This window comes from Lontra canadensis, unplaced genomic scaffold, assembly GCF_010015895.1.
Source record: "Lontra canadensis isolate GAN:19392208 unplaced genomic scaffold, GSC_riverotter_1.0 scaffold28, whole genome shotgun sequence".
Lineage (NCBI taxonomy): Eukaryota > Metazoa > Chordata > Mammalia > Carnivora > Mustelidae > Lontra > Lontra canadensis.
In genome coordinates this window covers 9,121,002-9,136,809 of record NW_022631022.1, presented here as the reverse complement: position 1 = coordinate 9,136,809, position 15,808 = coordinate 9,121,002, and the positions used below count along the sequence as shown (strand labels likewise).

The window sequence follows — 15,808 nt, the reverse complement described above, 5'->3', positions numbered from 1 at the left end:
GGTTTAGTAAATAAGGAATGTGAGGGCTCTGAAGAGAATTACAGTGCAAGCACCATGGCTATTATCCTAATCAGACACCATTTCAACACCTCTCCCTTCAAGTCATCCAGCCCTACAACAGGATTTATTTTCCAATAAGCGAAATCCCCGCCCGCCAACTCCGAGCCGCTTGGATAAGAGCTCTGTGGGAAACAGCAGCGACGAGGAGAGGCTATTTTGGGTGTGGGAACGCGGAGGGAGGAGGGGCGGCGCCGCCAGGCTGGGCGCGGGTGCGCGGGGAAAGCCTCCAGCTCGGGCTGCCACGGCAACCGCGTCCAGGCAACGCGCCCGGAAGCGGCTCGGGCTGCGCGCGGCGGCTCGCGCCCCCCGGGAGCCGCGAACCCGGCCGGGCCGCGCGCCGGGCCAGGCGGCAGGCGCGCGCTGATTGGACGGCGCTCCCCGCGGCGCGGGCCCGCAGCCGGGCGCCCCGCACAGCCCGCGCCAGCGGCCGCCGCACCCAGCCGCGCCGGCGAGGACATGGGCAGCCGCGGCGCGCCCGCCCCCCGCGCCGGTGAGTGCCGCGCCCCGGGCCCCCGGTCGGACGTGCTCCGCTCCCCGGCGGCGGGAGCTCCCCGGGACGGCCGGTGACCTTGGGGCAGCCGCCGGGGAGATAGGCTTGGGGGGCAGAGAGAGAGCTGCGCGTGGCCCATGTGACGTGCTGCCGGCGAGAGGGTTAACTGCATGCTGACGCGAGGGGATGAAGTTGGGCACGGCACGCAACTGGCATTGCATTTTTGCGGGGGCCGGGGGGAGTTGCGTGCTAGCAAACCGACAGAAGCCGGCAGGGACTGTCTGGGGGAGCTGGGGTGCTGCACATATTGCCAGGGGGTGGTGGTAAGTCAGCCGTCCCACTACTCAGAGCTGAGTGACCTTGGACAGGTTAACCTCTCTGCCTCCCCCTCCCCTTTCTCATTGAAGGGAGAGGCTTGGGCTCTTTGCGGTTCCACAGTGCTGTTGTTTCCTTGCGCTGTAAACTGAGAAAGGGCCCCAAAGTAGGGTTCTGAAGGAACAGGATATACAGGACTCAATCATGTTTGTTAGACAAGGGGTTTCCATTAATTGGCTCTCAAAGTGGCAAGAAATGTTACCATTTTGTGGAAGATAATGGACAGAAAACCGTGGGTGGCCCAGAGCGTGCCTTCTCAAGATGCCCAGGCTGAAACCTCTTGGGTGCTGTAAAAGTCAGGAACAAAATCAGGGTTAATCCTCCCGAGTTGTTCTTTCCTGTAGTTAATCTCATAGGAAACTTTGTATTTGAATAGGTAAAATCAAAACCCAACAGTGGCAGGCAGCAGCAAATTAAGTGAGTCATTTCTTCAGTATGCACGAGGTTGTGTGTGTGTGTGTGTGTGTGTGTGTGTGCGCGCGCGTGCGCACGTGTGCGCGTGCCCGGCTGCGCTCACGCTCTCATCTTAAAGTCTGTGTATGTCAGTGATGGGAATTATTTCATAGGAGTAACCAGAAATAATGCTAGAATGATTTGAGTCCACAGGAGTGCAGCTCTCTGGGAAGCAGGGGCAAACATTTGCAGCTTGCTCTTTAAATAGTTGGGTTTGTGAAAGTAAATAGATTCTTTACTGAGAACCATCCCTAGGGTTTGCCCACTGTGTTCCAGTGGGGGCCTTGTCATAGAGTGTGTGTATTGTGAGGAAGGTAACTCTGAGATCCAGTAGGCTGTGACACCTTTTCTATTTTTAGCACTGGCTGGTGCTAAAAAGACACTCAGGCCCCTTTGTATATTCTTAGTACATAAACTTGCCTCTTCCAAGAAAGAAGAGGGGAGGGAGAAAGTGCCCTGTCCCTCTCATAGGTCCTTGGGGTTGCCTCTTCTGGCTTTCTGCTCTAAATCCTTAATGTTCATTCCAATCTGATTTCATCTGTATAAAAATGTGGGCTGGGAAGACATTTTCAGTGTTAATGAATAAGCTTCTGTAAGCTTGTTTACCTGATGGTTTAATAATCTCTAATGGTTTACGTGTTAAAAATCTGATAGCATTCAGACAGAAAAATCCTTACTGCAGGAATTCAGCCACTAAGCCCTACAAATCTTTAGTGAATCATACTTCATTACACTTGGAAACCTCGTGGACAAACTCGTCCACTTTCTCTCTCTGGAGGCCACTGGCCTTTGTGTCTCCAAACCTGCCTTTCAGTCTCTTGTTTCTCACATCCTACAGCGATACTCCTGAATTTTCATTTTTCTGCAGCTGAGCCTATCTTCCGTCCCTCCCCAGCACCAGAGCCTGAGTGAACAATTTCTCTCAGAATAGCCCTCTCCCGTCTCGGTCTCACCGGAGCAGGGATTGGATTTCCTGCTTCTCAGTGCTACCTCCAAACCATTAACCCGTTCACTAACAAAGTCTTCCATTCACAAGGTCATGCTGTCTGCTCGTGCCCTATACCCTCCTTCTTATGTTCTGGATCAGTGCTTGCCAAACCTGGTGGTTCCTTAGAATGACCCAGAGTATTATGAAAAAAATGTGGCACTTTAGACTCTCTCAAACACACCAAATGAGAATCATCAAGATGGGCAAGACCTACAAATCCTTATTTTAAAAACAAACCCAAAAGGAAGAAGGAGGAGGAAGGAAGATGGGGAGAGAAAACCGAGTTCTGTGGGTGATTCTGATGTATACCCCGGTTTGGCAAGAACTTCCCTTGATGCTACAAAAAAGTAACAGACAGATAAAACACGAGCAACTAGCTTGGTTCTCTTCTCTACCTTGTCTCTTGCCCATGACATTGGGGTTTATGTTGAAGCTCTATTAACTCATTGACCTTGAAGTTCCTCAGGGTCTTCAACTCCTATGGCCTTAATGTCCACTTTACTTCAACCACTCACATTTTGGATTTGTTTAGTTTGGGGAATTTTTTCTACCTTCAAGATCTGGACTTTAGTCTGCTCGGCTGATTCTTTCTACTTACGACACAGGATTTTAACCATTATTGAGGACTCTAGTCCCTTAATTGCTTGCTGTTCCAAACCCCTTATGGCTCCATTTCTCTGCTTGGAGTCTAGATGTTGCCAGCCATTTCTGTTCTGTCTGGAATCCTGGAATCTTTATTCTTAACATATTGAGCTTCTCATATTCCAGTCCTCAATCCAAAATCACCCTCATTATCTACTTTTTCTTCTCCCAGCCCGCCAAGTTATCCAGGAGAAAGTCACAAAGACCTGTGGACTGGTTCCACTGCAAATTTATGCTGGCTCTAATTTCACCTAGGTCTTGCTTTTCTATGAAAAAAAAAAAAAAATCCATCTTTTATTAACTCACGACTGCATTCCTTTAGAGGTTGTGCCAGATTTTCCCATTCCTTACACTTCCAGTCAGTTTCCTTTCAGCAGACAGCCTTTTTTCACTGAAGAGAGGAAGGATGTCCACATCCTGGTTTACTGCCCTCTGCCTCAGTATAAGCTGTCATTGTACCTACCTTACCACCCCATACATTTTTCTTTCTTTCTTTCTTTTTTTTTTAAAGATTTTATTTATTTATTGGAGAGAGAGCACGAGCAAGGTGGGGGACAGGGAGAAGCAGACTCCCTGCTGAGCAGGGAGCCCACTGAGGGGCTCCATCCCAGGACTCCAGGATCATGACCTGAGTCTAAGGCAGACATCTAACTGACTGAGCCACCCAGGCTCCCCCCAAACATTTTTCTTTACCTATCTTTGTCCTTCTTTATTTCCTCTTCCTGTGAGGGAAAAAAATGTCCACAAGTCCCCTCCCCACAATTAACCCATATACACTGCACACTCTCCATTCTCTGGACTTCCCCCCTTCCTTCTTGCCTCATGAGAGAGCTTGCTTTGTCTGTTATTCCCTCTCTTCAGTTTCTTTGGTCCCTCCTTACTCTGCCCAACTCTCACCCCACCGTTTATGCAAGTCATCTTTTTCATAATAAAAGAAACTGCTAGAGTCCCAACTCTGTCCACTAGAACTTTCTGTGATGTTGGAAATATCTTGTACCTGCGCTGTCCAGTGTGATTGTCACTGGCCACAGTGTGACTACTGAGCATGTGAAATGTGGCTAATGTGACCGAGGATCACAATTTCCAGTTTTGTTAATTTTTATTAAGATTTTTATTTATTTACGAGAGAGAGAGAGCGCGCGCACACACATGAGTAGGGGCAGAGGCAGAGGGAGAGGGATAAGCAGACTCCCCACTGAGCAGGTAGCCGGATGTGGGGCTGAATCCCAGGACCCCGGGTTGTGACCTGAGCCAAAGGCAGACACCATAACCTTAACCAACTGAGCCACCCAGGTGGCCCAGGTTTTTGTTAATTTTAAATTCATTTCAAGAGCACATGGGGCGATGGCTCCTGTGTCTGGCTGTGCACCCTGCTGCCGTGTTCTACTGTCTTCTGGGTTTCCCTCCTCTGACCGCCCACTCACTTGTCTGGCCCCACCCTCACCTTTGTGCTGAAACTGCTTTCTTGTGGAGCTCCCACAGTGGTGTCCTGGTGGCAGAGCTGAGGCCTTTTCTCTGTCTTTCCCTCCTTGATCTGCCCTGCCGCCTGCTGCCTGGATCTCTCTCTTCCCTTGTCTCTGTGTCACTGGTTATCCACGAGCAGCTCAATCCTCTTTATCTCCTGTTTCCCCCAGACTTCCGAACGTGGGATTCTGTGGGGTCCTGTCCTTGGCGTTCTTCTCTTCCTATGCTGACTTCCTGCCTTCTCCCTGTCCCAGCTGTCAACTCACCTTGGGGCTGACGTTAGTTGTCATTGGGTGGTTGTCCTGGGCATTACTGGGTGTCGCGACTGAACTGTACCCTGTCCTTTCATTCCCTTCCACCTCTGTGAGGCACATACTCCCATCATTCCTGTTATGCAGGTGAAGAATTTGGAGGAGAGAGAAATGAAAATAACCTAAGTCAGTGACTGGTTGTGAAGGGGCAGACCTGAGAAAGGAATCCCGGCACTCTGACCTGAGAGTCTACTTTCACCAGGCTTTCCCTGCGCCTCCAGAGGCCTTCAGATCTGCATTTCGAGCCTACCCTCTCCCAAATCCCATTCAGAATCTGATACCCAGAAGCCGGACTGTTGGGTCTTTAAACAGCTCCTTGTCATGGTTTCCTTAAATCACTTTCCCCTTTTTAACTTTTTATTATGAAATAATTCAGATTTACAGAAGAGTTGCAAGAATAACTTAAATAATTTGCATCCTTAACCCAAATTCTATGAATATTAACTATTTGCCCCACTTGCTCTATCCTTCTCTTTCGTGCTCTCTCTCCACACACATAGACACACACACACACACACACACACACACTCATGCATGCACACATACATATGCTGTTGTAGTTTTTCAGAGCCTTTTCAGAGTTAAGCTGTAGACACAATGCCCCTTTACCTACCTCCCCCAGTACTTCAGTGTTATTTCCTAAAAAACAGGACATTTCAGGGCACCTGGGTGGCTCAGTGGGTTAAGCCTTTGCCTTCAGCTCAGGTCATGATCTTAGGGTCCTGGGATCAAGCCCCTCACTGTGCTCTCTGCTCAGCAGGAAGCCTGCTTCCCCCTCTCTCTGCCTGCCTCCCTGCCTACTTGTGATCTCTCTCTGTCAAATAAATAAATAAAATCTTTAAAATAAAATAAAATTTAAAAAAAACATAAAACAAGGACATTCCTTGCATAACGAGTGTCCAAAATTGAGACGTTGTCATTGATTCCATACTGTTGTCTAATCTACAGACCTTACTCGCATGTCACCAATAGCCCTAATAATGTCCTTCATAGTAAAAGAGGAGGAACAAATCTTTAAATCTTTAGCTGTGTTTGTTGTCATGCCTCTTTAATCTCCTTTCATCTGGATGGTTCCTCAGTTGTCCTTGAACTTGTTGTCCTCGGACTTGAAGCTTTGGAAGGGGACAGGCTGATATTTTGTACAGTATCCTTTAACTGAGGTTTGCCTGGTGCTTCTCATGGTGGATTTCGGGAGGCATCCCACAGGGCAACAGTGTGCCCCTCTCACTGCCTTCGCTAATGATTTCCATGCCTGTCGCCGTCCTCTGTGACCCGCTCTTGATCACCCGGCTCATTCTCACTTTTCTTCACCACCCTCCCACATGCAGGTGACCACTGAGCGTTGAGGTGCTCCCTGCAAGGTCTCCCTCAGTTGCTCGATTCCTTTCTGTTCCTACCGCTTCCCTCCTGTTTCAGGAGTCAACACCTCTGCCCACGATCCCAGCAGCCCTCCACCAGGAGCCCCTGTGCTAGGAATTTCCACAAGGCAGTGCTTCCTCTACTTTGCCCTCCCTCCACACTTTCTCCTGCTGCCCTGTGTTTTCTTAACTCATCTCTTTGAATGCCCAACTCAAATGCTTTTCGCCATGGCCCAGTTTGCACTGGTCCTGCCTTCGGCCCAAAGGTGAGGCCTGGTTTGTGCCACTCACGCAGCAGGTACCAGCCTCTCTACTCTTGCCTGCTGGCCTGTTTTATTTCCCTGTTGGCTTGAAGCTCTGGAGTGGGAGCCTTGTCTCGTTCAGCACTGTCGAGGCTCAATGAGTATTTGCTGACTGGACTCATTTCCTTGATGAAATCATTTCGCGAACTGCGCAGAGTGCTCTTAGAGTGGTCTGCTAGCATCTGGTACGTGATGGTGGGTGGGAGCCCCATGCCTTACTCTGGGAGTCAGGTAGACTGGGGGTTCAAAATAGGCCTTTTAGCAAACCTAAAGGTAATTTGAAAAGGTACTAACGTGTTGTAAGTGGAGGGATTTTCCCCTAACACACCTGAACCTGGTGTGATTGTGTCAAGACAAAGAAATGGCACGTTTGATTAAAAAAAGAGAGTAGAGAAACCTAACATAGCATATTAAAAATGGCCCATCTATTCCTTCACACCCCAAATGAGCAGCTGCATGTGTGAGAAGCAGTTTCTCAGGCTCCCATCCTCCCTGGGAGCCCTCGGACCACCTGTTTCTCTCCTCTTCATTGTCTGGCTGCCTCTCCCTCCATGGCTGGCCCACAGCACTGCCTTTCCGCCTTCACTCCTTGCCCCCTTCTCCCTTGTTTCTCCTTCTGCGCGTTCCTTTCTCTTAATAACTCTTCTGCTTTCATCCCTTTCTCTGTCTGCATTATTTTACTTTTTGATTTGTTGGGTGTGGTTTTAGGTTCCATGCATTTTAAATATAAAAGCAGGTGAAAAAAGATAAAAGAGTGTTTTTGTTTTTGTTTTTACTCTTCAGTGGTCTTCTGTTGATCCCCTCCCCACCCCCTACCATGACTCAGTGGCTCTTGGTATTTTAAAAACATAGCAGAAATTATAAAATGGTTTATTTGGTTACCTTTCTGGCCCACCAGGAAAGTTCCTGGGAATGTGCTGGTTGACAGACACCAAAAGGCCTGAATTTTTCAGTCTCTGCTAAAGCAAAATTGGCATTTGAAGTCAGTCATCAGATCGTCGGGCGGTGAGCTGTTGAGATTGTTGGAATGACAGTATTTCGGCTCAAGGCGTGCCTGTGCTTGCTGGCCGGTGGTCAGCTTTCTTCTCATTCTTAAGAGAATGCTTTTGTGCAGATGACATCTTCTTTGGCAAAAGTAGCTACAGAAGCGAAGGCAAGAGATTCTGCTGCTTAGCCGAGTGGGGCTTACATACAAAGCGTGTTTATGTGGGAGAGAATGTGTGGGGGTTGCTTTCACATTATGGAATTCTTAAAATTGTTTAACCGGGAAGATGTTATTCAGAAACCCCTGGTGACTTCAGCTTGTTTTTTTTTTTTTTGTTGATTTCAGATTTCTTTTTTCCACATTTTTAATTATCTCTGGAAGAGCACAGGAGTCCTCCCCTGCTCTCTCCAAAATAGTTATAAAATTAATGCACTGAAGTCAAGTTGTTACTCCAAATAAAAGAGTCTCTCATAGACTCTTGTGTTCAGCAGAGAAGTCCAGCCCCCTCCTGCTGTGTGTGAGAGAAAGGGCAGGAGCTGGAGGCTGGATCTTTCTCCCATGGCCACATCCTTAGCTTTTCAGAGACGCATGTAAGATAGAACCCAAAGTCACAACTAGAATTCTGTCTGCAGACACAGTCATGCCTGCCTTCCAGCGGTCCTTGGTGCATCTGGGGGTGAGGTAATTTAGTAGGTAGAACGTTTACACCAGCCTTTAGTAATATATATATATTTTCTGTTCTAGCTGTTGCCTTTGTCAGATTCCCTTTTTAACATTCAGTAATGTGTCTTCTCTAATGCTAGAAAGAAAGTTGCCAAATATAGCTGTTGAGCATAATAAAACACCCTGAAAGTAATATTAAGACACTTCTTTTTGGTGTGGGTGCCCGTGCGCACTGCAGGGCAGCCTAAAGGAGTCTGCCAGGCTCACAGCTGGAGGGGATCTTGAGTCAGCCGTCGCTCTGTCATCCGGGCAGAGCAGCTCAGTAATTAAAACAATGGGCCTTACCAAATTAGAACAACAAGCCAATGAACAAATATTTCTGAGTGTCTGTGAAGAGGTGCTGTGCTGGGTTTCACCGGGGTTACAGGTGCTGATGGTAGCGCGTCCCTACGGCCCCAAAGTAGCTCAGCTGGAGAGACATAATCCATGAAAAGTTCAAATAACAATAGAAGATTTAAATAGCATTTCAAAAATGGCTGTTATTAATAGATGGGAACAAAAACCAATCTGTTTTTGCAAGGTTCACCTAAAAACGTTAACATCGTTCTAAGGTGGGAGAATGGGTTAAAGCCATACCGGTGGCCATTCCTCAGGTTCTAGGGGTTTGGATGATTCCAATCCATTCCCATCTGGACCAGAGGCCACATATATGTTACAGATTTCCTGGATTGCCTCAGTTATGTAGTGAGCCCTGTACTTGCTGGCAGCCACAATCAATGTTTTGAGCATTTGGAAAGTTTTTTTGTTTGTTTGTTTTTTTAAAGATTTATTTATTTATTTGACAGACAGAGATCACAAGTAGGCAGAGAGGCAGGCAGAGAGAGGAAGGGAAGCAGGCTCCCTGCTGAGCAGAGAGCCCAATACGGGACTCAATCCCAGGACCCAGGGATCATTACCTGAGCTGAAGGCAGAGGCTTTAACCCACTGAGCCACCCAGGCGCCCCTGTTTGTTTGTTTTTAATGGGTCAGAAACACAGCCACTTTCCCCCTCAGCAGAGGGGAAAGAGAACAAGTTTTGCAAAGTGGAATTAAGGTCGTTTTCACAAAAGGCATTAGAGATAGTTGCCTTGGGACCCTGTGGAGGGACTCGCGCTGTCGATGGAACCTGAGACTTTTGGGATGCCACGCTGGGGGCTCCCACCAACGGCAGCCATTGGACCTGTGTGCAACACCTGAATCCCAACGTAAGGGCAATCCAGGGCTCTGATGAAAGCTTCAGCGAGCGTCCTGGGCTCAAGCCTCGTGATGGGCCCACAGGGAAATTGGGCTTGGGGAATCATTCACAGGAAACCAGGAGCTGTTGTTTGATGAGTATAGAGTTTTAGTTTGGGAAGATGAAAAAGTTCTAGAGATCTTTATATCTCTAGATATAGATCTTTATATCTTCTAGAACTCTAGATATAAAGATTTCTAGAACTAGATTTCTAGAGATAGAAAGTTAACACTACTGTAGTGCACACTTACATTTTTTAAAGATGATAAATCTTATGTTACCTGTTTCTAACCACAGGAGAAAAAAAAAGCCCAGAAAACTTATTTTACCTGAACCATAGCATAACCTTTAAACCCAGAATCAGGCTTGTCTCTTGATTTTGATAACTGTACATGGGCAGTTTCTGTTTTTTTTGTTTTGTTTTATTTTGTTTTTGCTCATTGGCGCTTTCTTTTCCTCAAGAAGTTTATATTTAGATTTTTGTCATTGTGAAAACAACATACTTATTAAAGTATTTTCAAAATAAGGAAAAGTGGAATAAAAATGTACCCAATGCCACTATTTATATTTTGATTTATGTCTTTACGTTGTTTTAAGAAAATATTATTATAGTAGTACTTTTAGTACTGGAACCCCTGCCCTACTCCCCTCAGGACAGTTAAGGGACTTATGGGTTGCCAGGGTAATGTAGAATTGGAAAGAAATGTCCGGGTGTGTCAGGTAAGATTAATTCGCCATTGACCTAAGGTGTCCAGAGAAGGATATTTTGATATGAGGACGCCCAGTGTCTTAGACGCTGTGTAAGGCCTTATAACATTCCCTCTTTTGGTGACTTACCCAGATTTCTCCCAGATCCACCCCATAACCATAATGCCATTTCCATGCTCAAATGTGCTAGCCCAGTACATTTCTTGCAAGGATGGCTCGTCTATTTACCCAAATGCTGTCCAGGTTTAGGGAGAGGGAGTTGTCTATTAAGAAGAAGACAGAGTGTTTTATAAGACTTGTTTGTGCTGTTTCATTTTCTTTGCACATAATTTGGTGGCATTCCCTCAATCTGAGCCCTGTGATTGATTTATGGAAGGCTCCTGCTGTTATCAGTGGTATCTTTTCAGTCATTTTTATCAATCTAATACTTTGACTTTGGAATTAGTCATCCCTGGCCACAGTTGCATGGCCTTCTTCCTGCTCCTTGTACTGAGAACAAATGATTTACCTAGATACCAGATACTCACATCACAGAGCAGTGCCAACATTTTGGCACAGGGTGGGTTGGGGGAATGGCATTAAAGGTAGCTGCAAGTCAAGGAAGTATCCATTCATGGAGGCAGAGCCCTGTGGTGGGTCAGTTCAGAGATGGGAGGAAGGCAGATAAGGGTGGCTTGTGCTGGGGTGCTTGGGTGGCTCAGTCGTTAGGGTCTGCCTTCGGTTGGGGTCATGATCTTGGGGTCCTGGGATCAAGCCCCACATTGGGCTTTCTGCTCAGTGGGAATCCTGCTTCTCCCTCACCTTCTTCCACTCCCCTCCTTGTGTTGCCTCTCTCTCTGACATATAAATAAATAAAATCTAAAAAAAAAGCATGGCCGGTGCTCACAGAGGGGTAGTGGTTTCCTTGTCCTTGACGGTTCCATCCACCTCCATAGGCCCAGGGTCAAGTGAGCTCCTCACCTTGGGGAGGAAGAGTAGAAAGAGAGGGGAGTATGGCAGAGGTAGACCTTAAAAAATTGGCCTGTCTTTTAAACTCAAGTTAAAATGTTTGTACCATCTATATTGTGGTGCCAAGGAACAAAGCTCTGGTTTCCAGGCTCTGATTATGGTTTTATATGGTGCTATAAATTCTTTTTCAAATCTTATTCTTTAAAAAAAACTTAGCATTATAGCTGGCATATAAATATTTTTTATGTTACTTCATAGTCTTTGTAACCATTATTTTAAATGGTTTTTGATATTCTCTTGAGTGGGTGTGTCATGCTTTAATTAACTGCTCTTTTATTGTTGGACATTTAACCAATAGCCATTTATAGAAATATTAACATTTAGATAAGATCACATGTTAAGTATGGATGAAATGCCTTAGGGCCAGGGATCTGATGAAGATGAGTTACTGTTCTAATTTCACAGTCCTCAGAAAGTCTAGGGCAAGATTGAGTTCTGAGTGTGTGTGCTGGAGAGACTAACACTTTGACTTCCACTTCATAGTCTTTACATGATTATTTGTTTGTTTTAAAGATTTTATTTGTCCAAGAGTGAGCGAGAGAGAGCGAGAGCGAGAGCGAGAGAGCACAAGCGGGGGGAGCAGCAGGCAGAGGAAGAAGCAGGCTCCCCACTGAGCAAGGAGCCTAATGTGGGACTTGATCCCAGGACCCTGGGATCCTGACCTGAGCTGAAGGCAGATGCTTAACCGACTGAGCCACCCAGGCACCCCTGTTTGTTTATTTTTAAGTAGGGGTGGGAAGAAGTAATTTTTTTTTTAATGATACAATGAAAACTTAAGTGTTTTTTTTTTTTAAGATTTTATTTATTCATTTGACAGACAGAGATCACAAGTAGACAGAGAGGCAGGCAGAGAGAGGGAGGAAGCAGGCTCCTTGCTGAGCAGAGAGCCCGATGCGGGGCTCTATCCCAGGACTTCGGGATCATGACCCGAGCTGACGGCAGAGGCTTTAACCCACTGAGCCACCCAGGCGCCCCTGAAAAATTAAGTTTAAGAAGTAAAACATCATACATTTAGTTGGAAGTCTCTGTATCCATATGTCTGATCCTTCCGTCTCTCACTCAGAGACAAATGTGACCCTGATCTGGTGTCTTCCATGCTCGTCTTTCAATATTATAGATTTGGCATGTTACTTGACATATTTTAAACCTTTATGAAAAGGTCATCAGGTGTCCCTATCCTTCTTTTTGCTTTTTGACTTAATGTATTTGTGAGATTCATTCACACTGAGACTTGTAATGCTAATCCATTTATTTCCACAATGGGTGGTTCTTCATTGCATGAATGTGTCATGCTTTATTCATCCTTTTGCCTGATGATGGGTGTTCAATCCACACCCCCCCCAGCCACCACCTACTTTTTTGCTCTTAGAAATAATGCTGCCTTGAGTATTCTTGTAAATGTCTCCTTGTGAACATGTTTGAGAGGGGTTTTTTTTTGGTGTTTTTTTTTGTTTTTGTTTTTTGTGGATTTTTTGGGTTTTTTCTGTTTGTTTTATTTCTTAGCAGTGGAATCATTGGGTCACAGAGTTTGCACATCTTCAGCTTTACTAGATACTGAAGATTGCCTTCCAGAGGAGTGGTACTGATTCACATTCCCATCTGGTGTTCCTAGTGTTCCATATATATTCCTGTCAATACCCGATCTTGCCACGCATGATTTTTGCCATTCTGATGGGGTGAAACAGCATCCCTTGCAATTTGATCTCTTGTGGCAGATTAGATTTATTTTATGATTTGTTTCCATTGGCCAGCACGGAGCCAATGTTAGGAAAAAACTTGTTAAATTTCTTATTCTTTCTTTAATGTATTTATTGAGATTTTTTAAAAGTAAAACAACCATTTAGAAATTTAGTAAAAGACTTAAACATTAGATTATAAAATAAATAATCTCTTCACAGTGAGCAGAACTACACCCTGTGTGATTTGGTACCAGAATCCCGGTTGACTACAGCTGCTGACTGAGGACAGGTGACTGCCACTTGACTGGTCTCTGCTGTATTCTGTGGGTTAGGAGCAAGACATACGTACCACCACATTCAAGGGGAGGGGATCACACAGATACGTACTCCAGGAGGCAGAGATCATGGGGGCTACCTTACATACTAACTAGTCTGTCCCCCACAGCAGGTACCGCGTATTGGGATCCTCATGTTTCAGTGTCAAGTTTCACGTTTCAGGTTTTGATGTTTAGCACTGCTACGGCAGTCAGAGACAGATTTCGGGAGACAGACTCACACAAGTCTGGTTCCCATCACAGTGAGAAAAGTAGCTGGCAGACTGGGGCTTGTGCTGCTTCTCGCATGTTCTACTTTTACACACATCCACACGGGAGGCTAAATGATGCGCTTGGTGAATTTGGGCTCAGGGCAAGAGGAGTGAGCAAGTATACCTTGGTGGCTAATGGCCTTGGACCATGAGAACTTAATACATCCCTCTCCATCACAGAACTCTTCCTGCAGCCCCAGATTCTCAGGTTTCTGGAAACACTGATAAATTTTTCCTCTTTGAACTCTGCTTTTACTGGATATGCTGTATATACTATCCCTCTTTCTGGTTGCGCATTCATTCTTAGTCAGAATATAATTCAGTTGATTAAAGTCAACGTTAGGAAATGTCTTCATTTCTGTCATCTGTCCTTGAGATTCATTGATCCAGTAAATATTCATTGATTATCAGTGTGCCAGGTGCTTGGAATAAAGCTGTGGACAATTCAGCTCTTTATGGAGCCCACAGTATAGAGCCAAAGACTGACCTTGAACCAGTCATCACAAATGTGATGACCGCTCGCTCTGTTTTACTTGTGAGTGTTAGCAGTATCTCGGATTGTTCTTATAGATCGGATGATTTCATCCCTTCTTGATTCTTTAGATTTCATTGTCAGAGTCACACTTTATTTATTTATTTATTTGACAGAGAGAGAGAGAGAGAGAGAGATAGCACAAGCAGGGAGAGCAGCAGGCAGAGGGAGAGGGAGAAGCAGGCTCCCAGCTAAGCAGGGAGACTGACATGGGGCTCAGTCCCAGGACTCTGGGATCATGACCTGAGCTGAAAGTAAATGCTTAACCGAATGAGCCACCCACATGTCCCTAGAGTCTCACTTTAACCTCAATTTTGGAAGTAGCTTGCACTCTGCCCCTCAAACTTTTATACTACCTGCATTATCTCATAAAAGAAAGGAAAGGAAAGGAAAGGAAAATTAGAGACCAAAAATTTGAACTAAATCATGATTTAAAATAACATTTCAGTGTAAATGTTCATCAGTAAGGAGCTGCCTAACAATTTGGTATATCCGTTTACTGTAATATTACGCCGGCATTAAAAATCATAATGTGTCTTTATATATGGAAAGATGTTCATGATACAGTGCCAATTAGGGAATGCAGGGCACACATCTATAGAGTATGACCTTATTTTTTTCAAAAAGGAAAATGTATCCTGGGGAGAGATCTTTAAAAAAAAAAAATGTAAATCAATACATTAACATCAATTTCTGAGGGGTAATTTTCACTTTGTTCTTTATGCCTGTATGTAGAGCTTAAATTTTAATCACAGAAAGCATTTTTCAGTTTAAGAAAAGGTGTTTCTTAAAATGTTTCAAATTTCCTCATATAACGATGTGTGTTGCAAATTGTTCTTTGCACATGTGTGCCTGATTGAAAAACACGAGTGACAGCAAGGCTTCCCTGTAGCTGTACCCTCACCAGAGGAATAGCCTTGGCCAAATGAAGGGTTAAAGCAGATGCACCCAGGAAATCATATGATACCTCCTTAAACAAATGGGTCCTATTTGCTGGACCATTTATATAAGATGTTATTTTAATTTAATTTAATTTTTTTAAAAGATTTTATTTATTTATTTGAAAGGCAGAGATCACAAGTAGGCAGAGAGGCAGGCAGAGAGAGAGGGGGAAGCAGGCTTCCTGCTGAGCAGAGAGCCCGATAAGGGCCTCGATCCCAGAACCCTGGGATTATGACCTGAGCCGAAGGCAGGGGCTTCAATCCACTGAGCCACCCAGGCGCCCCTAAGGTGTTATTTTTAAAAAGAGATGTGTTTTCTATCAGATGTGCATTTGCCAGGGAAAGGAAAGGAACCAGCCCTTCCTGGGAGCTTGTGGAGTGCCCTAAGGCCAGACAGTGTTGTGGATTCCCTGTAGTCCTCCTGTGGGTAATGCCTGGTGAGGAAGAGGCAGAGGCCCAAGTCCAAATCCCTGCGTGTGGTTGGGCCAGTTCTGAACCTTTCTAAGTCTGTTTCCGCTGTGTAAATGGTGATGATAAGAGCACTCCTTCACCAATTGTGAGGATGAATTCTACAAATGCCCGAGAGGATGCTCCGATGCTCCGGAGGGTCGGACAGGAGTTAACACTTGTTGAGAGTGAGCAGCTATTATGTATGAGGTCCCCAGGCCAACAGGCTAAGGCCAGCCTGCTAAGATCACAGCGGGGAAGCCAGCCTTCAAATAAGGGTCTTTCTGACCTCACTGACCTCACAGTGCTTTCTGCGCTGGACAAGTGTACCTGCGGTTGCACAAAATGGAAGGAGGAGAGGCGGGGAGAGCACAGTCAGGAGGGGGAAGGAGAATGGACAGTGGGAATGCCAGGCTAAGAAAATGGAAGGGGCAAAGGAAAATGCAGGGGGAGCCCTGAGGTGTAGGAAAAGGAAGTGGAGAGGCCAGAGCAGTGGGAAAAGCAAGAGGGAGGAGAGAGGAAGGCAGAAGCTCCTCCCCAGGC

The 15,808-nt window shown here is 45.7% G+C and overlaps 1 protein-coding gene across 2 annotated transcripts in view; it reads left to right on the top strand.

Annotated features, from left to right (window-relative positions):
- Nucleotides 1-444: 444 nt before the first annotated feature.
- The window catches only part of FAM81A (family with sequence similarity 81 member A), a 75,172-nt gene continuing 59,808 nt past the window's right edge, over nucleotides 445-15,808 (top strand). Inside the window, exon 1 of one of the 2 annotated variants that reach the window (XM_032864824.1) lies at nucleotides 445-550. The gene's annotated coding sequence lies outside the window, so the exon portion shown is untranslated. The remainder of the gene's footprint in view (nucleotides 551-15,808) is intronic. The other variant, XM_032864825.1, reaches the window with a different exon arrangement.